The sequence below is a fragment of the Pteropus vampyrus genome, unplaced genomic scaffold (genome assembly GCF_000151845.1).
Source record: "Pteropus vampyrus isolate Shadow unplaced genomic scaffold, Pvam_2.0 Scaffold310, whole genome shotgun sequence".
NCBI lineage: Eukaryota > Metazoa > Chordata > Mammalia > Chiroptera > Pteropodidae > Pteropus > Pteropus vampyrus.
Genome location: NW_011889091.1, coordinates 1,897,390 through 1,921,028, shown reverse-complemented (window position 1 = coordinate 1,921,028; position 23,639 = coordinate 1,897,390). Strand labels below are relative to the sequence as shown.

Sequence of the window (23,639 nt, the reverse complement as noted above, 5' to 3'; positions counted from 1 at the left end):
AATGGAACTCCTTCCTTTGACATGCCTCCTCGTCATTCCAGCTGCCTACTTTCACTTCTGAGTATTTACACTGTATTTGCTTTAATCCATTTTTCTTTGAGTTTATCTTTTCATACTCTACACATACAGTCACACGGGCACAGCCTCCCACAAACACACAAAATCTATCAATGATAGATTGTTTTTGTTTTACTCCCTAGATCGCTTAGTTCAACCCTCATTTTTCAGCTGAGAAAACTTGGGTCTGGAGGAATTGAAAGTTTTGCCCAGGGTCACATGGTTAAGCAGTGGCCCACGTGGGAGTAAACCCAGGTCTCTGACACCCAGTTTAGTCCTTTTCTCACTAATTAATTTCTCACTGACCTCATAAAATAAAATGTGCCATTCGTTTTCTAGTCCAGAGGCCATAAACTCTATAAGTGCCAAACAGGTCCCTGAGCACAGTGCCTCCTGTGGCCTTCTAGGGGTGACCAGTATACACCTGGTAGGTGCTGCCTACAGTTTGACTACCTGATGAGAGTCCAGGGACTGTGGTGAGGAGAGGGAAAAGGGAAGTGCCAGAAGGGCCTAGCCTACACCCGTCCTCTTCCCTCTAGGCCCGTTCTCAAGGCCGCAGGCTAATTACAGTGCAAGTGCAGGCGGGAATTCCCGAATTTGCTGGGAAAATGCCAGACTGCCCCCTCAAACTTCTATGTCACACCCTTCTCACAAAAACAAAAGTGTTTTAACTAAGTAGTACGTTGCATATTTCTGAATCAGGCTAAAAAAGATGAGTGATTGGGACAAAAGACCAAGAGCTGGGGCTGGGGCATGTGAAGTGTGTGTGTGTGCATGTGTGTGTGTGTCAGTGTGTGTATATCAGTGTGTTTTATCTGCTACTCAAAGGCCCAGGCAACAGTCATTAATACATTTTTGGCCGCCCACTGCCCTAGAGTTGCCCCAATTTTTCTAAGCCCTACAGCATTGTCATTTCTTTTGTCTGAGGAGGGAATTAGAGTCAGTGAATAAGAAGGCCACCACCCAACTCGGTAATGATATATTTCTGTTCCCTTCAGTGATCTTGCCAACAACCAGATCTCCTTTCTCCACCCCCCCACTACTGCCGTTCTCCTACACCAAAGAGTAAAGGATGATTAAAAGTCTTTGACATGAGGTGTGGTTTAGTTCAATATGTACCGTTGGTTCTGCAAATAAGCTGGTGGGAGATTGACTATGCATGTTATGTGCCATATGCCACTCTGTTGGCTGGCGTGCAGTGGGAAGTCTGAAAGGCAAGGGAGGGGAAATGCATATTTTTTCTACTTTTGAAGCACAGGCTTTAAAAAAACAACAACAAAAAAAGAGTTTTAGAGAAAAAAATATCACATAATTACAGTTTTGTTAATCCTTCATGGATTCCCTATACTGTATACAATTTGCCTCTTAAAAAAGCAGCAGCAGATTCCATCAACCTCAGATTCATAAAATCATGTTCATATAAATATACCTCACTTTGTGTGCTTGATATATTCTGGGAAAGTTATGTGTAAATTGAATTTTTTCAAATTTGGTCATATTTCAAATATTCACAAAGTGCTTTCAGTTTAAACTGGTTTCATTTTGTAAAGCAAATAATTTTGTAATGCAAACCATCACTCCCTAACTTATTTGTTATGTAAGTTTGTATTTACATTTTTTTTTAAAAGCACGGTACATCTATAGATAATGGCAAGACTTTAATACAATGTAAAATTTTCAAATATAAAAGAAAATATTTTTAGTTTTAGAAATTCAGTCTAGGAATTTAGATTTTTATTTAGAACTTTTATCTAAAGTAAGAACTTGTACTGACTCCTAAGTAAAGCAATCTGGCAATATGCAGCAAAATATTGAATTTATCCTAAGGATGTAAGAAAACAATTATGTATGAACCAAAAAAAGTTGTTTGTGGTATTGTTTATAACAAAAAATTGGAAGGAACCTAAAACACCATCATTAAAGAAGTTATTGAAATAAAAACAGATTATTTTACCTTTATGTAATGATATACATTATGCTTCCGTCAAAAAGGGGAAAAGAACCACAATGAGATACTGTTTTGCCTACCACGTAGGCAACAATTTGAGAGTTTGATAATATTCTATTGGTGAGTGTAGGGTAATAAGGTCAGAAGTGGTATAGACGAGTACCTGAAACACTTCCTCACGGGGCGACTTTCTCTGGGAGTGTTGATAGGTTTGGGTACCATCAAGTTGAGTACCATCGGTCCACAAATACTCAGGAGACTGAGACGCTATAATCAATGTGGCATGATTTTGAATTATTTACTTTAAAAACACTATAAAGCCATTTGTACATATTTAGGAGACTCAAAAAGAGATTTTAAAGAATTCTATTTAACAAGCAAATATTAAAGTTTTATTTTCCTAAGATATTTTTATGAGAAACATCACTTATTGTTTTTTAAAGGGAAAAATATGTTTCCAGCTCTTTCAGAAAAAGTTTTAGATAAGATCATTTTATGTATTTTAAAGTTGGGTAGTGGTTTTGTACATTAGTAATACTTGGCATTACCTAGCTTCTTCATTTTTTTCTAGAGAGAGGGTATACTTGCTCTCTAAACTTATTTAAATTAAGAATTACTTGCCATTTCAGTTAAGTTATTTCAGATATGATCCTAAAGACTTTCATTTGGTTACCATCTTTAATTTTGTGTGTGTGTGTGTATTGTAGGGGAATGTGGGTATAGAGTATACCCGTGTTCTCTCCCTGTTCTCTTTTCACTTTTTTTTTTTTTTGCCTACTTTTTTCCAGGAGTTTTTCTTAGAATTATTAATCTTTCAAATACAAATATTATGAACATACCAAAAAAATACAATAAGTAATATAATAGAACTCCTGTTTGCTTCAGTATGGCAAATTAGATACTCTGAACATCCCTTCCCTAAAATCAGCTAAAAATACTACATAAAATATCAGAATTAAAAATTATTTTCAAATGCATCACAAAGCTGGTTGCATTTAAAGGAGAGTAAGAAATATTCAGAGGCAAATAAAGTAAAAGCAGAAATCCTGAAAGGTAAGAGTGCTCTGGATTTCACCTTCTCCATGGAGACATCTGAAGAGCACTGCTGGCATTAACCTTGAGTCTTGATGGGACAAAGCAGAGACCAAGGCCAGGGCCTAACCAAGTTAAAGTCTAATAGGAGACCCCTCGATAATAAAGCTAGTACTCCAGTGGACCACACTTTCAGTATACAGGTGAATTACCCACCTCACAAATAGGGATTAACAAGGAAATTCATTTATCTTGACCATTATGCTGGGTGGGGGGCAGGGAGGGAACTCCCCTAAAAATTCATAAGCACAAGCAAACCCTTACAAGAGTTTGTGGTCTAAAACTCTCATTATCTGTAGGAACCAAAAAAAACCTCAAGCTAGTTGCTTCCAAGCACGTGGAAGAAATAAGAGCAATATTCCCTGGAGACACCCACTTTCAAATTAGGCCTCCAAATATTTGCACAATGAAACACCGTAGAATCTGTCCTGACCGTCAAAACTCATGAAAAGTACAAGTAATCAAGACACCATGGGGGATATCCAAGGAACAAAAGAATCAGACCTCAAATGACATTGGATATTATCATTATCAGTCATACATAAAATGAATGGATGTTTAATTGATGAAAAGTAATAATAAAGGGAATTAAAATATATAAGGAAAAAGAGACTAAAAGTAATGATCTTGAAAACTTGCAAAACAAATAGAATTTCTAAAAATAATAACATTATTATTGAAATTAAAATTCCAATAGATTGGTTAAACAGAAGATTAGATACAGTAAAAATAAATAAGTGAACTGGAATAAATTATTTATAAGACAGAACAGAGAGACAAAGAGATGAAAAAGAAGTCAAGAGACCTAGAGAATAGATAGGTTCTTACATTGACCTAATAGGAGTTTCAGAGAAAGACTCCACTTCGATAGTAATCAGGGAAATGTAAAGTGAAGCAACAACGAGATGTCACTTTACCCTTATCACCTTGGTAAAATTCATGATACCAGGTTCTGATAAGGATGCAGACAAGCAGGAACAATTATAGCTGCTTTGGAAAGTAATTTGGCAATATCTAGAAAAGCTGAGGATGTATCTAGGTACTGACCCATTGTCATCCGCGTGCCCAAGGAAATGCAGACAAGGGTGTTCACCATCGTGCTGCTTGTATTAGCAAAGAAGTGAAAACAACCTAATTATTACATATTGTTTTGCAAATCACTGCATAACCCCATTCTACAGGAAAGGAGCACATATTAAGAATCTCGTTATTTATAGAGCCTGGGGGCAAGTTCTGCCTTTTTCACTTCGGGAGGCTGCAAAGGTGCCTAGGAAGTGAAAGTTGGGACTGGGGAAGTTCTTCTGGGGATCATTTCGGTCATTCATTCATTCATTCATTTATTCAACTAATAATGACTAAAAAGGTCTTTTCTGTAGCAGATGCTAATAGTTGAAAGGGCTCATCCCTCCAAGCTAGAGTCAGTTCTAACTTTCTGGGGTGTGAGGATGGTGCTAGATGCGTGCATCCTCGCATCTGTTTCTCCCTCTGACTCTCAGCATCCTGGCTGTTTTACTGCACGTTAGACTTCCCACTAGGGGATAGTCAGGAGTAATGAAAGAAATGCATAGTTCCTTTTGTCTTTTGTTAGGAAAGAAAGATGGAAACGTGGCTGAAATCCTTTCCTCTCCATCCTTCAAGTCCCCACTCAGCATTGACTTTTGCCCGACTGCTTCGGCTAGTCTGCCTTTCTCAGTTCCCAGACCTCATGTTTTTTAGCAGCAACTTGGTTATTAATATCATTGCAGTGACATTGCTTGTAATGGTGTTCAATGTGAGAGGTAAACTTCATAGTCACTGCTCGACTGTGATTTTTAGCTAATGGCCAGGGTGACTACATCCTCTCATTGTATATAGCATACATACGACGGACCGTACATAGGTACTTCTGAAGAAAGGTTTCTTGTAAAAAAATATATATAATGAAAATATATATTAAAAAACATATATAAACATAAAAATGAATAAATATATAAGTGAATGGCTGACTAAAAATTTGGGAATTACTTTTTTTTCTTTAAACCAAGACTATCCAGAATTTTTTTCCCTCTTTAATTCCCCCCCCTTCCATCCCCGACCCATGGGTGTTGCTGTTTCCCATCAAGAACTGGATCTCTAAAGGCAGGGCACACGCTCCCACACACTTCCACATGCTCCCACATGCTCCCACACACAATGTGCACCTGGGGGGCCAGGCGCACCTGGGGTATGGTCTGTGGCTCCACCTGGGGTGCGAACCCAGGACCATCTGCATGTAAAGCAGACATGCTAACTACTACACTATGGAGCCACCCCTGAGAATTACTTTTAAATTTTATTTACCAGTGTAGTCCCTTGTCCTTGTTGTAGGACCCTAACTCTGAGGTCATTTCTTATGAGACAGATACCTCAACCTGGAAATCCACAGAGAGGAATCACATATGTGGATCAAAATAAATTATGCTGCATATAGCTGAAGCATAGGTGGAGGCTTGAGGAAGCACTTTGTCCTTTAGCTATGAAATTTGATATTTATCTTCTTTATGATTCTATATAATTAGCTGCATCTAGCAAAATAAGATAGTATCTCCTAAATCGATGTATCCGTACATTTGAATATACTCTCAAATAGACCCATTGAAAGCACTTTTTAAACCTTAATTTTCCAATATCAGATCTCATTTTTAATTAAGGATTAAATTCCATTCTCTCTTGCGTCTCTATAGAAGGATTAGGCCAGGCCACATCACATCTGGCTGGCTCTGTGATGTCTCGGGGATTTATGAATGACAAGCTATATTAGAACTGGGGTCATGTGCAGTCATCCTGAAAGCAGAAGCTGAATGCTCCCTTCCCAGCGGCGTGGGGTTGGGGTAAACAGGCCATCCATGGCAGCACCGGCTCTGCTGTGTTTTTTCCAGAATCCTGCTTCACGAGAATTCAGAACCAAAGTCTTGTGGCATTCTCTAATGTGGAACCTGTCATCGAAGCAAAGTTATTTCTTTCTTAATGTTGGTTATGAAGACAGCGAGGAAAAAAAGAGACTGGAGTGGGTGTGAGGGAGAATCAGAAGGAGGCAGGAGGGCACTGGGAGTTCACCAGCAGGAGAGACTGCCCTTCGGTGCATCCATGGAAAGGCAAGGTCATGGGCCCTGTCTATCGGCATTTCCACTAATAAGCTGAAAAATATGCAAACTAGCAAGTTCACACAGAAGTTCAGACATTCTTGGGGCATTACAGAGAATTATTTCGAAAATGTACAATAAGATTATTGAGGGGCCGGTTTGTCAGTCGGCAGCAGCCGAGGCTCTGGGAACATGGGAGCCTTTCCTGAAACTGCTGTGGTGACCGTGGGTCATGGAGGGACGCTTGTCTTCCTGTGAACAGGGCTATCTGTGTCCGGTACATGAGACAGGCTGGGCAGCTCAGAGCTGTCTTCATTTCCTTAGTGATTGCTGCCACCAAGCCCACATCCAGTATGATTCCCGGGGTCACACCCAGGCTCCTTGAAGCCCTGGGTTTCTGCCTCTTCTAAGGCAAAGTGCTGAAAAACAGTGAGGAGAAAAACAGATATCTCAAAAAGTTTAGTTAGAAGAGACAGAGACCTACTGATAAACACTCACCACCATGAGATAATACAATACGTGTGGAAGGGTTTTGAAAATGTTCAATGCTACATACATAAAAAGCTAATAGTATTTCTATAGAATAGCATGATTTAGTGGATCCACAAACTGTAGGCACTGAACCGTGGATAAGCTGGTCCTTAAAAATAGAACCAATAGTACCTTCTTTTCTCAGTGCTGCTAATCTATAATTCAGCCTTGTGGAAATTCAACTAGACTTGAATTGTGATGTATGATGGGTGGTAACATGCAAGTAGAGTCAGAGACCTTTACTTCTTAACACTGGTTGTGGTCAGATAAAACGAAAAGATTAAACATGGCATCTGGTAGTTCACATTAATGTGCATCACTTTATAATTTTCAAAGCCCTTTTGCTTTCAAAGCCCTTTTGTTAGCCTGAGAACTGAGTGAAATAGGTGGGGATTATTCTCTCCATTTTCTAAGTAAGGAAACTGCGGCTCCGAGGGGTGGTGTGGCTCGCCCCAGATCCTGGGGCTGATGAGCGGGTCCACCATGGCTGTGCCTCTAGGAAGCAATACAGAAGTGTGGTAGGATGTCATTCCAAACCCAGAAAGTGACACACTGGAGCTGCGGCACCACAGAGGCTGGAGTCCTTTCTCTGTTGGTGGCTCCCAACATCGCTGAACAGTGTGCCTGGGGTTAGGATGTGTTTGACTTGCCTGCATAACATCTCACCTGCTGCACCTTCTCTTTCAGAGCCACACGCTCTTGAATAATCTGAACAAAGGAGAGCTTGCTCCAGTATCAGGGTAATTGCAACATGATAATATTTAGCACACTCAGCACTTTCTGCCTAGATGTTATCTCATTAACCTTCCAGTGTCCCAGAGAGGCATGTGCTACATGCAATATTGCTATAAACTCCACTGCTCCAGGAAAATAGTCCTCCTCTGTGCCCCGGGATAAGGTCTTTCAGCTCTGCAGATATTTTTCTGGGGTCCTAGGCCCTAAGCTGAGGTTTCCTTTTAAAGTAAATGACTGGAGTGCAAGTGGCAGTACTGTCTATTGCTATGTTCTTGCACAGGTATTCGGAAACCTCTTATTGGTGTACAAAGGGATATTTGCTTCTCTATATTGATATTAAATAATAAATGCTATTTAAAATGCCTGTTGCTTAATTCTTATAATGTTGGAAGTAGGTGGTATCCTCTTTTTATAGAAAGCTAAGGCTCTTAGAGATTAAATACCTTGCCCAAAGACACTCTGGCGTTAGTAGCAGAGTAAGATTTGCACCCAGGTCTGGTGACTCCACAGCCGAGATGTAAGTTCCCAGCATCCCGTGTAAGTGGTCGTTCCATACTTGGAGCCCAAGGGAAAGAGTGAGGACCTGAACAATACAATCTAGTTGGCATCAACTCAGTTTACAGACTTCCCTCCATCTACTGTAATCACCAGGCGGATGGGAGAGGGAAGGACCGCAGCGGCCACACAATTCCTCGCAGCATCTCATCTGACGGTATTTCAAAACCCGCAGGCTGTTTCCAGGGCTCCTGAGACTTCAGGAGGACACGCCCCAGTGAAGTGAAGGATTAAGCAGGGCGTGAAGGGAGCCTCAATAACAAGATGAAAGGAAAGGAGTTGAAGAATCCGTGCAAAGGAAGAGAAGGGTGTCTGGGAGGGGACCCGCATTTGCTGATGGTGTCTGTGGTCAGCTCATGCTGTTTCAGTAAAAGCCTCAGTAGAAACAGGCCCAGTATGACCGAAAGAAACCTTGTTGATTTGTGAAAAAATGAATTTCAGTACACAGAATCTTCATTTTCGGATTTGCCCTACCGAATTTGAAGAAAAAGAAATGCCCCAGCAGCAATCTCAGTAAAATGAGGTGGTGATTTGCACATAATCGAATCAACAAGAGCAAACCTTTTAAAACCAATTTTAATATGTCTTTATTGTAGTTACATTAGCTCCTGGGGTTAATGTGAGAGTCTTGCTAATAATAGCTTTTATATAAAATTGGTTGTAAGAAGAGAGGTAGTTATTGTCCCAGGTTCATTATAATCCATTCCCTAATTTCACAGCTAGTAAATCAACTTGCAGTATGAGCTGTTGGAGCGGTTCCTTTAACCCAGGCCTTGGATTCAAGAATGGGCAGCTCTGCTTTGGGCTGCCAGGTGACTTGAATAATGTGTGTACTTTAGAGCAGCGGTCCCCAACTTTTTTGGCACCAGAGACCTGTGCTCCTATGAGAATCTGATGCCTGATGATCTGAGGTGGAGCTGGGGCAGTGATGCTAGCGCTGGGGAGCAGCTGCAAATACAGATGAAGCTTCACTCGCTCGCCCACCGCTCACCTCCTGCTGTGCAGCCCGGTTCCTAACACACCACAGACTGGTACTGGTCCGCAGCCTGGGAACTGGGGACCCTGGCTTTAGAGTGTTGACATAGTCAGTGGGACTCATCAAATCTAATACTCATTTTTACATTCTTTCATAGAAAAGTGGATTCAGATTAGGATCAGCCTTATTAATGAACACCCCGGACATAATCAGGCACCTTCCCCAAGGCTACATTTCTCATGCAATGTCCTTGTTCTGGGGATGTAACTAAACACAAAGTTCTGATAAGTAGTGTATGTTCAATGTAGATTATAAACTGGAAGTCAGGCTGACATTTGGCCCGATCGTGCTGAAGCAGCTATTTTCAGCTTTGTCAGATTAAATTTATAGCCTAATGAACATTTTTGGAGGCCTGTAGCTGATTCCTCATCTATTTAAATTTCAGTAGCTTCTCTAATCTCTGATCAGATTAGCATAAAATGACAAACCTTAGTAGTCATTTGGTTATTCTCATTGCCTCAAGAAGGTCAGTAGTAAACTGTTCAGAGACTCGTGGTTTCCATTCTTGTCCTTTTCCAAAGGGACAGATTCTCATCCTCAGTGGCCCATGACAGGATTTTATCATTCTCACTTAAATCTAGCTTGAGTCTTTCCTGCTTTAATTCAATTTCCTTTTCCATTTAGGTCTTCAGAAGTCATGGGGAATAATCGTTTGATATCTCCTTCATAAAACCTTCCATGAACTTGAAAACAGCAACCAGGTATATTCAGAGGCTTCTCTACCATAAGATAGAACCTGATTCTTTTTAACTTGTGATTTTGACTCTGTTTCCTCCAACAGAAGGTTCCTAAATCCCCTCTGTTTTCTCCCCATGTTATTAAGTGTGGTAATATACTGTTAGGATGTATTCAGGGGTTAATTATCTGTCAGTGAAATCTGTAGTGTCTAGCTCAACCGTGGAAGATGTGTCTGCTGTAGTCTTTAGCAGGTCGAGGATGTCCTCGTGTTGTAACCTGTCTGCAACAATTCCAGATACCCCATGCAATAATGCCTAGTAAAAGGGGGGCAGGGTCTCCTCCATAAGTCTCTCTATACTGTACGAAAAGCCTTTTTCCAAAGCTCCCTAAATGACTTAATCTCAGATCTCATTGGCTAGGATTGGGCCACAGGCCAGGGGAATAGGATTGCCAAGGGTGCCCGTATTTACATTGTATTTACATTAGCTCCTGGGGTTACCATCCAGTTGCCATGCACGCCCCCACCCCAGCTTGGCAAGAGGACTCATTTCCTGAGTACATAGCTTTGTGGAGAGGGAACCTTCAAATGAAATCAAGGCTCTGCCAGCAAGGATAAAGGGGGAAGGGGCAGCAATGGCTATTAGGCAGGCAATCGCTGTGTTTACCACAGGTGAACAAAAATGGGAGCAAACTATTCTCCACATAGTTCAAAATATTGACAATAACACAACAAAACTAGCCATTACCGAAAACTCATTAAGTGCAGGTACTGCGAGAGCTGACGGGCACACAAACATGAACACCATGCGGTCTATGACCTGACAAGCTGGCAATCAAGATGAGGAGATACTTCTCATATAATTTTAAAATCGTACAGTAAGTGATAAGAGAGAGGCATGCACAGAATGTTCTAGAAGCACAGAGAAGGAACCCTCAGCTCAACTGAGGGTACGATTCTTGGGGAGAGGCCACGTGGACCGGCTGTACATGCTGAGAATGAGTTAGGCTAAGAAAACGAGACTTGGGAGGAACTATGGGGTATGTGACTCTTGATTTTCTAGTCGTTGTATAATATTTTATATTTTGTTATTATGGCTCATCTAAAGTTGACGAAATAGAAAATCCTTTCAAGCCTTGAGGGTGGTGTGCATTTCAAGGGTCATTTCCCATGAGTTCATTTTTTCACATTTTGTATCTGGATGAAATCCATTTTATGATCAGTGAATTCCATATTTCAACAAGGAAGCCACTCATCCAGTAGGAAAATGTGTGAGGGAGTGAAAATGAATGCAGTACTGATCGCTATGATGTCACTGGCTCTGTAAATGGGCTTGTTTTTAAGTATTATAAGAAACTTTGGTAATTTGGATTCAGGGAGAACCAGTCAGAATGAGTGGAAGTCTGTCACTTAGAATAGTTTGATTACTTTTACTAATGTGTATCATAAGAGGAGATAGCAAAGAGTTTCTCATGAGGCGTGCATTTTAAATAGATAAGAAGGATTTCCTTAGCACATTCAGTATCTCTAAAAGTTCTCCTCCAATGGCAAGAGACACTGGAAAACAAGCCGTTCTTTACTCCTGTATCTTTTTTTTTTTTTTACATGATTTACAGTTTATTAGGAAATCTTTGCTTTAACATGTAAACTTTAGCCTGATCTCTGTTGAGTTTACTAAAGAATTATGAATATGTAAAGAATACATGCTTTTAAAAATGTTCTAGATCCATCATTGGAGTTCTATATGCATGTTTACATTTAAAATACAGTCCTCTTATAAATCAATAAGAAAAAGAAAGATTTCAATAACGCCAAGACTAAAGTCATAATCAGGCAATTCAGGACAACAAGTTATATAAAATAGGGTTAGATTGCTCAATAATCAAAGAAATGAAAATTAAACCAAATTGGCAAAAATTTTTGTAAAAAGATAAATCAATAAGTAAAGTGCTCATGCCCAGGGCTGGTGAGAGTGTGGAGAAATGAGCATCGATGTTTTATTCTATATTTAGAGATGTATGTTTAAAGATATTTATTCTGGAACTGTTTGTTTTCTCACAAAATTTTAAAATAACTTGAGTGCCCATTAATAAAGAATTGATTTAATTAAATAATGGTATATTCATGCAATGGAATACTATACTACACATCTGTTTAAAAGAATGAGGTATATCTATACATACTGATCTTTAAAATTTCAAGATATATTACATTAACAGAGCAAGGTACAGAACAGAATAAAAGTTATCTATATGTATGTATGTGGAAATATTAATAATTATATTTTCTGGAAGGATGTACAGGAAACAGTGTAATATAGTGGTTACCTTCAGGGAAAAGGGCTGGAGAGAGAGAAAGGATGGAAGACTTTTACTTCACTTTGTATCTTTCTGTGTAGTTTGAATCTGTGCAAGAGTTGCTTTATTTTAAAACATGAAATGTGTTTAAAAAAAAAGAATAGGTTTCATCTTCATGGCTTGACATGTAAAAATATCTGCACTATAAGAAGAGAAAGAGCAGGAACAGAATAATCAGAATGTTATGATCCTGTTAATGATTCTGTTTAGACAGAGCTTTACATGCAGACCTGTATAGTATTTGTATTAAAAAGTCTGGAAGGAAATACCCTGAACTATATCATCAGTGCAGCCACCCTAGACAATGTGAAGAAGTGTCCAGATCACAGAAATCTTTACTTTCTCTGTACTGTTTAATTTTGTACAGTGGATTATCAGAAAGGAAAATATAAATTTTTCCAACTGGGAATCACTCCTGCCCACTCTATGCAAAAACAAGGGTTTGGCTCAGTCTCTCACCTGGTTCTTCTAAGCTTACTCTCACCTATTTCCCTTTTAAATTTCCCCTACCAGGGAAGGCTTTGTGGTCGGGAGTGGGATAGGTGAGAAATCTCTCCTCTGATTGGACTTATCTACCCAAGTCTTGCCTAACTAGAAAAACTGGAAAATCAAAATTAAAAACAGAACATCCAAACAGAACACTGAAAACTAGCCCAACCTGTCAATGAAATCAGCGTGTTTTAGTGTACCACTGGTTTGTGCACAGAGCTAGCAGCCAGCTGAAAGGAAAGGAGCCATAGACTGAAGATCCAGGACCCTGTGCCCCCAGACCTGTGGGACCCCCCCCCACACACACACACACAATTTGAACCTCACATTGTGCTCACCGGCTCATCATGTCTGTTGCCCTATCTTAGGAGGCTGGTATGAGGATCTGGTAAGACAGGAGGAGTGCTATGGAAATGAAAGGTGGTCCTCCACATCAGTGTGTAAGCCCTGGAGAATCCGACTGCTCTCTCGAGTTTGTTTTGTTATGAATATTGCCTAGAAAACTAGGAGAATACAAGATGTTCATTGACCCCCAAATTCTCTGATTTTATTAAGAAAATACTGTGACAACCCAGTCTCGACAATTCATCTTTTCAGTTGCTTTTCATCTCATGATCTCAAAACACTGAAATATCACTTCCAGTCTTAAAACATGACTGCACAATAACGGACGTGAGTTGCTGTTGGGCAACCAATAGTACCTGTGTTTACACATATTCCAGCATTCCCTCCTCCCCCCACCGATAATAAGAATAAGTTTTTCGTTACTGTTGAGAGCCACTATTACAGAAAGAAAAGGCAGCTCAGATGTGTCCCAGTGCTGGAGGAGAACTTAGAAAAGAGAAACCTCAGTCGAAAGTACACATCAGATTCCCACTTCATTCAGGGAAAGGAAGAGGAGATTGAGCAGGCCCACACAAGGGGAAGTGGCTAAGCAGAGGTTTCTAACGCCAAGGCCGCTGTTTAACCTATGGAGCAGCCCTTCTTTGCATTTGTTTGAATCTAGTTACTGCAGAACATTCCACATGCTGGCCCACGAAACAAAAGAGAGTAATTTTTCTTGTAAGTTGAGAAAGTATTTAAATGGTGAGGTTGATGACTGTCGTTGCCTGGATCATGTCCTTTAAAACAGATATGTTGAAGTACTAACCCCCAAACCTCAGAATGCGGCCTTATTTGGAAACAGGGTCTTTGCAGATTTAATCAAGTTAAAATGAGGCCATTAGGGTGGGCCCTAATCCAATATGACTGGTGTCCTTATAGAAAAGAAAAATTTGGATGCAGAGACAGATACACACAAAGGGAAGAACACGTGAAGACACAGGGTGGACACGGAGAGGGGACAGAGGACTGGAGTGATGCATCTATACGCCAAGGAACGCCTGAGGCTGCCGGAAGCTCGGATTGCAGCATGGAACAGATCCTTCCCTAGCATCTTCAGAGGGAGCGTGGCCCTGCCAACACCTTGATTTTGGACTTCTGGCCTCCAGAATTGTGAGAGAATAAATTTCTCTTTATTAAATAGATATCCACCCAGTTTCTGATTCTCGTTATGGCAGCCTAAAGAAACAAATACATCTGCTCGAGTTGCGTGTCCTTAACCAGGGCCAGAAAAAAGACGGGTGAAGCCTCAGCCTATTCCTGCGTGGGATGCTTGCGCAACAAAGTAAGTAACAAGAGTTCGTGGCTTTTCCATTGTGGTGGTGGGTTTTTTGGGAACACTCAGCCTGGAGGTAGTTTTCTTCCTGTGCAATGCAGAGAACCAGTAAACCCCACCCTTTGTAGCAGGACAGAGAGGAGAGGTGCAGGGGCAAGCCGAGCATACCGTCTTGACCTGGACCATGGCTTGGCTCTGTGCAGGAGCTAACACTGTGTACACAGCTACTTAAAGCCCAATCTTCTAACCAAATGGAGACAGACAGGGGTAGAACTCCCCAAAGGGGAGAGATGCCCTGAGACCAGGCAGTGCCCCTTCTCATGCCAACCATGGAGACAGGAATCAAGGGCAGGAGGGTTTGTTCACAAACAAAACCGAACCTGAAAATCTCAAGAATACCAGGAACTGGACCTTATCTAGCCAAGGATTGTTTGTTCTTGTTTCGTTTTTGTTTCTTGTTTCTTTTTATTTTAAAACTTCCTTAGAGGAGAAATATTAACACTAAAATTGAAATCCCAGTCATAATTTTTGCATGTATATTTGTGAAAATATAATTTTTCCTCTGTGTGTGTGTCGTTCTATTATGTGGATTCAGTTCTCAAGCCATCCTTTTGTCATCTTTTTGAAGCCAGGAAATATAAACGAAAATCCTCAGATGTTATTAAAGAGAGGCTCCTGGAATAAGAGGCCCCCAGATGACGGCAGGTAATTTCCCCTTGTTACCTCTGCGTACAGGAGTGGGCGGACCTGCGACCTGAAGCTGCCTTGCCAGGAAGGGCTCCGGTTGTCCTGAGCCTGGGGACACACCCCTCCACTCAGACCCAACCTCAGTCTGTGCAGGGTTAGAGAGCCTCAGCCCTGAGCCTCTGTTTTCATTCCTCCTCAGACCCAATTCAGCTTCTTTTTGTCTGCAGAATAGGCTGGGGTAGGAGGACAGGGAGGACTGACATCGGAGAGGATCCTAGCTAACAATGTTAGAAATTTAGGGTAATTTCCTCTATTTACTTCACCCTAAAAAAAGAGAGAGAGAGAGAGACTTCTTTTGTCAAAATAAACGTGTGAAAAGTGCAAGGTTTGTTGTTGTTTTGAAGAATTTGAACAGTGAGGTGTTTTCCCTGGGACTCAGTTTCAAAATCAACAAACTGACACCTGCGTGAAAAAGGAAAAACGGAGTCAGCTCTGTCATCATCCTTCCTCAGCAACGGAGCTCCACAGGGAAGGGCAACGCGTCTCCTTGGTCCCTACTGCCCCCAAACTACTGACTTGTACAATGCATCATGACGCACCAGGCGTCATCACCCCAGGTGTCGGGAGGGGAAGGAAGACAAAGGTCAAATTGTTTGTATATTTGGTTCTCTTAATACTGCTGGGCTAGTGAAGTTGTTTTTCTGAGAGCTTCTTGTTCATCTGGGTTTTAAATACTGCATTGCTTTTTTTTTCTTTCCTTTTTTCTTTTCCTTTTTTCTTTTTTTTTTTTTTCTGCAGGGTGAGAGAGAAACAAACTTTCCACAGTATTAACTGTCACGGATTTTTCCTCCTGTGTACAATCGAGTGGCGGCAAGGCAGTTCTAAAAGGCGTGTTTTATTTATAAACAGATCTGGAAATATTTTTAAAATAAAAGATGCCAAGGGTGGGGCTGGGTCACAGCCAAGTCATGAGAAGTGAGATGTTTATTCTAGAGGTCGGCATTAGCACCCTCCCACAGGTAGTTTTAAAGTAATTCTGGGTCAAGTGGAAACATTCTGATTATTTTTACCTTCAGCTTCAGATTTCAGAGGGTATGGATTCTGGCTTGTTGGGAAGCTCATCTGAGGGACTCTACGCTTTAAGTACAATCCTGTTTCGTAGTTTCCGAGGCAAACGCTGACCTGACTGAATTTAAAAACAGCTTCCGCAGTTGATTTCCCCAAGGCCTCACCTTTACTTCCCTCTGCTCTCTTTCCTTTGTGTTCGCCTTATTCTCAGGCTGGGGCACATGCAGACCTTGGAAGAGACTGCAGGGGACCAACAGAGGATGGGGAAGTTGTTAACATGACTAAATGCGCCCTTCCCGGGTTCCGTCTGCCATCTTTCTGTTCTATTTCTATTCTGCCCTTTCTGTTCCATTCTGGTTTCTTCAGTTGCTTTGAGTAGGGAGGAGGGAGAGGATGTCTGGTCAAAGAGCATCCCGATGGGAACAGGAAAATTAAGGAGAGGAAATAGGAGCCGGAGATAAAGAAATAAGAGCTAGAAGAGAAACAAATAGAGACGAAGATGATGGATAATACGAGGAACATAACAGAGAGGGAGCAAAAGGAAAAAGGAGTGAGACATGGAGATTGTCCCGTAGAGAGAAACAATTCAGAAATAGAAAAATGTGAGAAACTTGAAAGTAAACAAACTTAGAAGCCCATACAGGAAAGGAAAGAACCAAATGGAAGTAAGAAATAGAACCCCAAACAGGAAGGACGTCTGAATGAGAAATGTGATTGAGGGAAGGAACAGAGAAGGCTTTGTGGCGTGTTTGTAGATTAGAAGGAAACGACAGAACAGAGGGAATCCAGGAGTGTTTATTCCTTGCACCTGGCAAACAAAAAAATCATTATTTTTTAATCATGGAAGAAACACCTCTAAGAGCACTGGGCCTTTCATGCTATCGGCCTGTCTCTCACTCATCTTAATCCCTTAGGACTCTTTTAAAAGCGTCAGGAAACCCAGCATGAGGAAAACCACATTTCCACCCACATGACTTTTATATAAAGTTTACTTTAGAGAGATAAGTTCTCACATCCCTTAGAGTTCAAGCTGGGTTACCTGTCCTCGGCAGTAAATGATCTTGAGCTTTTTAGTTCCTTATAAATCCCCGGGTAAATGACAAAAACATCTTGGTTCCTTAAAAATATGGCTAAAAAATGAAATAATTATTTGCATGACTCCCATTTCAGAAGGCTGCTTTACTATTAATAAGTTAGAGGCTGCCTCGTAAGTTTAAATAATTTAACAAATGGAGTAATAAAAAAAAGGTAAGTAAAGCATAAACCTATAAACACAGCCCATACCCAGAAGAAGTAAAGATTAGTTATTTCATTAGTGCAAATTGCTGTTACTAAACATTATGATAAATTACCAAAAAGATGCCTCGCCACCCCTTCTATAATTTTAGGTTATTAATTTTATTCATATACAAGTAATTCTTGCCTTGTATGCCTCTCTTGCCCTGTTTCTCTAATGAGGAAACGGGGCGGGGGGCGGGGAGGAATGTAGTAGATAAAATGCTCAAATTGGGGCTGAAGCAAATAAAAAAAGATCAGAAACAAATAACATTATCAGCTTTTAGACCCATAATAAGCTCTTATTTATTTAACCCTATTAATTTGAAATTTGTACTAACTTGATTGGGATCTGGACAGAAATTTTCCTTCATTTAGCAAACGCCGTCTTGCTAAGTAGTGCAGAAGAATGATGTAAATGTGATTACAAGGGGAACATTCAAAATACATCTTTGAGCACTTCAGGCAATCTCTTCTATATGAATAATTAATATAAGAATACATATCATTCTTATCCAATAATTATCTGGTAATTCAGAAAGAATTTGTTAGGTCACCCTGCAGAGTAGGGAGGTGTGGGTTTCATGCTAAATAGCAAGGCACTTAACCTTTTTAGCCTTTATATTTCTTACCTGTAAAATTAGTTTGATAATGCTAACTCTACCTAGTCAAAGGGTTTTTTATGAGCATGAAATGAGAGAATGGATGGGAATCCATTCTGAAGGTATTAGTAAAATTTATTTTATTTAAAATGAATTCAAAATTTATGCCTTTCAGTATTTCAATATGACCTTCTCTCCAATTGTCCACACCAATGAGGGTTTTATGCTTTATTCAGCTTCAGTGAAAGCAGGTTCCCTAATGAATTGGTGTGTGTTTCATACACACACACACACACACACACACACACATAAACAATTCTCTCTTTTCCATTCCCCTTACCCTCAAAGTATCTTTGAAGTTATCTATGGTATTCTGAGTACACTAAATTTACTTGACATGGAACAATTGAAAAAAGTTATTGTGTGTACCTGAAAGAGTCTAGATATTGGAATCTGACAGGCTTAGGTTCAAATTAAGGCCCTTCCACATAGATGAGTAAGCCTAAGCAATAATCTTTCTGAGTCTCAGTTTCTTTGTTTGTAAAAATGGATAATACCAACTGTATAGGACTTTTTATAAAGACTAGGGGAGATAATGTACACAGCACATAGTGCCTAGCACAGACTAGGCCCTTCAAAGTGATGACGATTATTAATATGAAAGGTAAGTTATCTTGAAGTGATATTTGCATTGGAGAAATAACTCAAGACTCCTCACTTTAAATCTCTGGCTCCAATTCAACTTGGCTCCGAAAATATGGTGCCAAATAGAGAGTCATAATCACAGTGTCTTGTACCATTTCTTTTTTTTTTTTACACATAGATACCCTATATTGCTTTTGGTGAAAAGTATGTTGCAAAGTATTAAAATAATGTTTCCTCAATTCTAAGACATCTGTTTTTTCACATTTGAATGTTTCGGAAAATCAGAATGAGCTTTACAATTATTGTCACAATAAACATGTCAACTGCTAGGTAGAAGAGTTGCTAAGAGGAGTTGTCATTTGCCTGTAAATCTTTCAGAATAAAGAATTTTTCAAAGCCAGGAGATGTTGGTGTTTATGTTTCACTCAGATGCAAAACATCTGTCTGTCAAACTCTTGAAAGAGGAGCTGTTGAACTTCCTGCAAGATGTAATCAATTAAAGAAAAAAAAATTAAGATTCTAAATCGAGGGTGCTACAGAGGTCAAACTCATAGGCACTTTTATGAAAGTGTCACCTCTGCTTGGCAACAACTGCCAACGTTCTAGTAAATCTAAGGAATCTTTAGAATATGAGTGAAGATGGTGGGTAATTATATGAATGTATTTCTTTTTCTCTCTGAATAGAACTATCTTTTAATTAGGTAAATTAATCTTCTTTCTACTAATTGACAGACTCAGCAGAAAAAACTTCTAGCTTTTAAAGTCACCTAAAAACAGAGTTAAATATAATTACATTTACTTAAGATGTCTGCGCTTTACTGTATATATGTTATACTTCAATAGAACATTTAAAAATTTAAGGTAGATATGCCTACGTATTTAGCTTGAATAATTGAAAATTTACCAAAATGTAACCAGTTACAACTTTTGAACTAGTAAGTATAACCATTTATAGAAAATACCTTCTCAGCTAAGTCCTGGGTACATTGCACATATTATTTAATAATGATGATAATAATAATAATAATAACAACAATGACTAACACTTATTAAGCTTTTGCTATGTGCCAGATACTTACAAAGGTACACCAACTGTCTCATTTAATTTTTAAAAGACCTCACAAGGTGGGTATTATAATTATCTTTAAAAATGAGGAAACTCATATACAGACAGTAGTCTGCCCTTATCCAAACCCCCCAGTGGATGCTTGAAACCTTGGATAGTTCCGAACCCTATACATACTACATTTTTCCTACACATACTTGCCTCTAATAAAATTTAATTTATAAATTAGGCAATTTCACAGATAGAAGACTTGTTCTTTCTGTAGATCTTAGCAGCTCCAGCATATGATATTTTTTTTTATTATTGAGAACTTTCTCCTTTTCATTTAAAGGAAGCACTTATGGCTCCTCTTTGGGGAGCCTCGCTACTCTCCCGCTTCGGGGCCATTATTAAGCAAAATAAGGGTTACTTGAACACAAGCACTGTGACACCACGAGAGTTGACCTAATAACTGGGATGGCTACTGAATGACTTATGGTCGGGGAACACATACAGCATGGAAGCGCTAGACAAAGGGATGATTCACGTCCCAGGCGAGATGTAGCAGGACAGTGTGAGATTTTGTCACGCTATGCAGAATGACTAGTAACTTAAAACTTATGAATTGTTTATTTCTGGAATTTTCCATTTAATATTTCGGACCACTGTTAACTGTGGGTAACTGAAACCACAGAAAGAAAAACCATAGGTACGAGGAGACTGCTCTATAAGGCACACCTAAGTTAGTTATTTACATGAAGTTACACAGCTGGAATGTGTGTCAGGGAAAAATAAGAATCTGGGCAATGTGACTCTAAAGGCTTACAGTTATGTGCTTCTTCACAGTCTCCCTCAAAAATGTACACGGTAGGTTCTATTTGTCCTTATTTTACAGATAAGACTCTAAAACATACCTTGACTGTATCACTCAACTTATAAATGGGAGAGCCAGGAATCATACCTGGCCTGTTTCCAGAGACCCCGTTGTCTGAAAGTTCTAAGAACTGGTCTCTGGTTCTCCTCCCTCCCCCATGCTCCCCACCCCGAGTCCCACTCTTAGGCTCTCCTGTAATGTATTATTAAGAAAACCACGTCTGAAGAACATGTCCTCCCCAAAAAGGTATTACATTTTCTGTTACAAAAACAAAAAACCAATCGTCATTAGGAAGTGTATTTCTCAGACACAGGACTCCACGTGGGCAGTCACTGTTGTCTTGCTCAAAGAGGGACCAGCCAGGAGTGCCAGGCTCTGCTCCTCAATGCTAACCTGGGGTGTTAGGCCTATCTTAGCTCCCTCCATGCTTGCCATCTATAAATTAGTACTAACCCTTCGGATTCCAAGTATATCGATAATAATAATAATAATAATAAAAGCTTGTTTCAACTCTAATTTATTTGGGGCCATTTCAATTGGCTGCACTTTTCTCTGTTAGGAACTAAAAGTTATGATTGGGATCACCTCCACTGCCTGTGAAAAAAAAGCTTCATTTCTACCCGCCCTGAAGACATTCACAGTACTGACTTAGAAGCTGACAGTGGAAAGAGAACATTGAATATCAAAGTACTCTTTTGGCGTTTTTGTATTTCAGAAGCCATGTAACCACTTGTAGCTCGAGAAATTTCGAAAGAATTCTCTAAATGCTGGGTTCTAGAGAAAAAAGAGAAATGAAGCAATTTTACAAAAAATTGCTTATCTTTTGCAGGAATTAATAGATTATAGTAAAATCTACCCATAGGAGCATTTTCTGATTTTCGTGTGGCTCACTCTCCATAAAGGTCCCTGCTAAGGGTATGTATGACAAGTAAAGGTAGCACTTTCAGGTCAGACCTAAAATATAAAAGTTAAAGCTTTTGTTTGTTTGTTTGTTTGTTTTGTTTTGTGAGCTTTCTCATTAATAACCTTAATGAAATAAAAAAAATTTTTTTTTTTTTTAAAGACTTTCACAGCCTGTATGTTTTGAATGCTTGTCCTTTTAAATCGTGGGTTAAAGGGTGTGTCATTTTTTTTCTTTGTGTTCAGTTTCCTTTTCAGCTGTTATGTAGTGACATGTTTAGCACCTCTAACCATCAAAAGAGTTGAAAAAGAAAATAATCTGCTCTCTGGACTCTAGTTATGGGTCTGTGCCCTGGCACCTGTTAAAGTCGAAGCTCCACGGCTGCCAGGGTTCCAAGCTGGAACCTCAACTCTCAGGCAAAGGGGTTGGGTAGGAGGTGGGGGTGAGAAATTGTAATTAAAGAAATGGAATCTAAAATAAATCATCCAACTACCATTAAGACCTTCATCTAGTCACCAGACAGAGAGGCTCGACTGGAACCAGGTACAGTGTCTGTTTCATGAAGAGGGTCTGTTTTGGACAACCGGTGATGGGGCAGAACTCCTAGGCAGCCCTCTTTTCTAGGAAAAGAGGAATCTGCAGAGCATTGAGAAACAGGAAGTACTTGCCAGTCAGTAAGGATCTCCCTTGCCAGTTACATTAATGGGGGATCCACAGAGAGCGTACAAAGCAGTAGTCTAACGCGGCGTTTACAAATTTCCACATTACACAGCACTAAGTTCAAATGCCTACCTTGCCACTTACTCGCCCTGTGATTTAGGGAAAGTTACTTAACTGCCCTAAACCTCATTTTTGTCACTTCCTTGTAGGGCCAAAGCACTAAAGCCTTTAGCTCAGCACCTGGCACATCACATGTGCTAATAAATGATTGAAACGTGTGATGAGGTTCAGGGCAGGCTGCCCCAACATGTGCCACTCTGGCAGGCAGATGTTTTCGAGCCAAAAACAATTACTTTTATTATTTAGTTCCTTTTTAACTGTGTGATTTGTATGTTGTGATAAGATATTTTACAAAACCACTCATACTACTTTGAGGTTTCATGGGTATCAGGAAGCTCCAAGTTCTGCCCTGGGAAAGGTACTTTCTTGGCTTCCCGTTGAGGAGTTTAAGAGATGATATGGCTTCTCACACTCCCCAGGCCCTGAACCTCACCTGTGGGATTCTGGGAAATGCCAAAGGGCAGGAGAGAGCCAGCGACCTGCTGAGGACAAGGAAGCCTCAGCCCCACTCTGCATCTTCAGCCTCCTCAGCCCCCTGCCCTCTGGCTCTTGAACATAGGACTGTGTGCAGACGTGGAGTGCGCCTGGCAGCTGTGGGGACTGTGTATGAAGGCACGCAGCTGCCTCCAGAAGGACGGTGTCCAGCACAGTTGGCTTGGGTTGGTTTACTCAGGTCTGGAAGGCCACACCTTTTAGCTCAAGTACAGGAACTGGTGCCCTGAGTAAACACCAAGACCCAGCAAGGAGGCCCCCAAGTCCCTTCCCAAGGCTGACTCAGGAATTCAGGCAGCTTCTCCCCCACCCACTCACAGACCACAATGGGAACTCAGAGAATGGGGCCTTCCTTCCTTTCTTCTCTGACGGCAGGCCTGATGGTCAACAACAGCCTCAGGGAATTATAAACCTTTTGGAGAATGAAATCTCAGGCCAGGGCTGCAAACAGACAGTTCAGTGGAAATCTATTCAATTTGAGGAGCGCCTGCAGAGCTCTGTCCTTAGCTCCTGCTGCGGAAGGCAGAGACACCCTGCTGCCCTGTCCCCAGCCCTCTTCAGTCTCACTTCCACGGAGCCTACTTTGAACCTTCTCCATTCTTATTAAAAATCAATAAGAAGAAGATGAACAGCCCATAGAAAAATGGACAAGGACACTGTATCAGGCATGGTTCTCCAGAGAAACAGAATTAGTAGGATATATATAGATATATAGAAAGAGATTTATTATGAGGGATTGGCTCATGTCATTATGGGGACCAAGAAGTCCCTTGATCTGTCGTCTGCACGCGGAGATCCAAGAAAGCTGGTGGTGTCATTCAGTCCAAATCTGAAGGCCTGAGAACAAGGGAAACCGATGGAGTAAATCTCAGTCCCAGGGCAGGAGAAGATGGGACGTCTCAGATCAAGCAGTGAGGCAAGAAAAAAGGGCGAATTCCTCTTTCCTCTGCCTTTTGTTCTATATAGGCCTTCAGAGGATTAGGTGGTGCTCACTTGCATTGGGGAAGCCATCTACCTTACTGAGTCCACCAATTTG

The 23,639-nt window shown here is 40.5% G+C and overlaps 1 long non-coding RNA gene across 2 annotated transcripts in view; it reads left to right on the top strand.

Annotated features, from left to right (window-relative positions):
* The window catches only part of LOC105303624, a 75,879-nt gene extending 56,965 nt beyond the window's left edge, over nucleotides 1–18,914 (top strand). For both annotated transcript variants that reach the window (XR_002776656.1, XR_896922.2), the window contains exons 3-6: nucleotides 9,680–9,756; nucleotides 13,841–14,243; nucleotides 14,863–14,939; nucleotides 15,720–18,914. This is a non-coding gene — a long non-coding RNA (uncharacterized LOC105303624). The remainder of the gene's footprint in view (nucleotides 1–9,679; nucleotides 9,757–13,840; nucleotides 14,244–14,862; nucleotides 14,940–15,719) is intronic.
* Nucleotides 18,915–23,639: the final 4,725 nt, after the last annotated feature.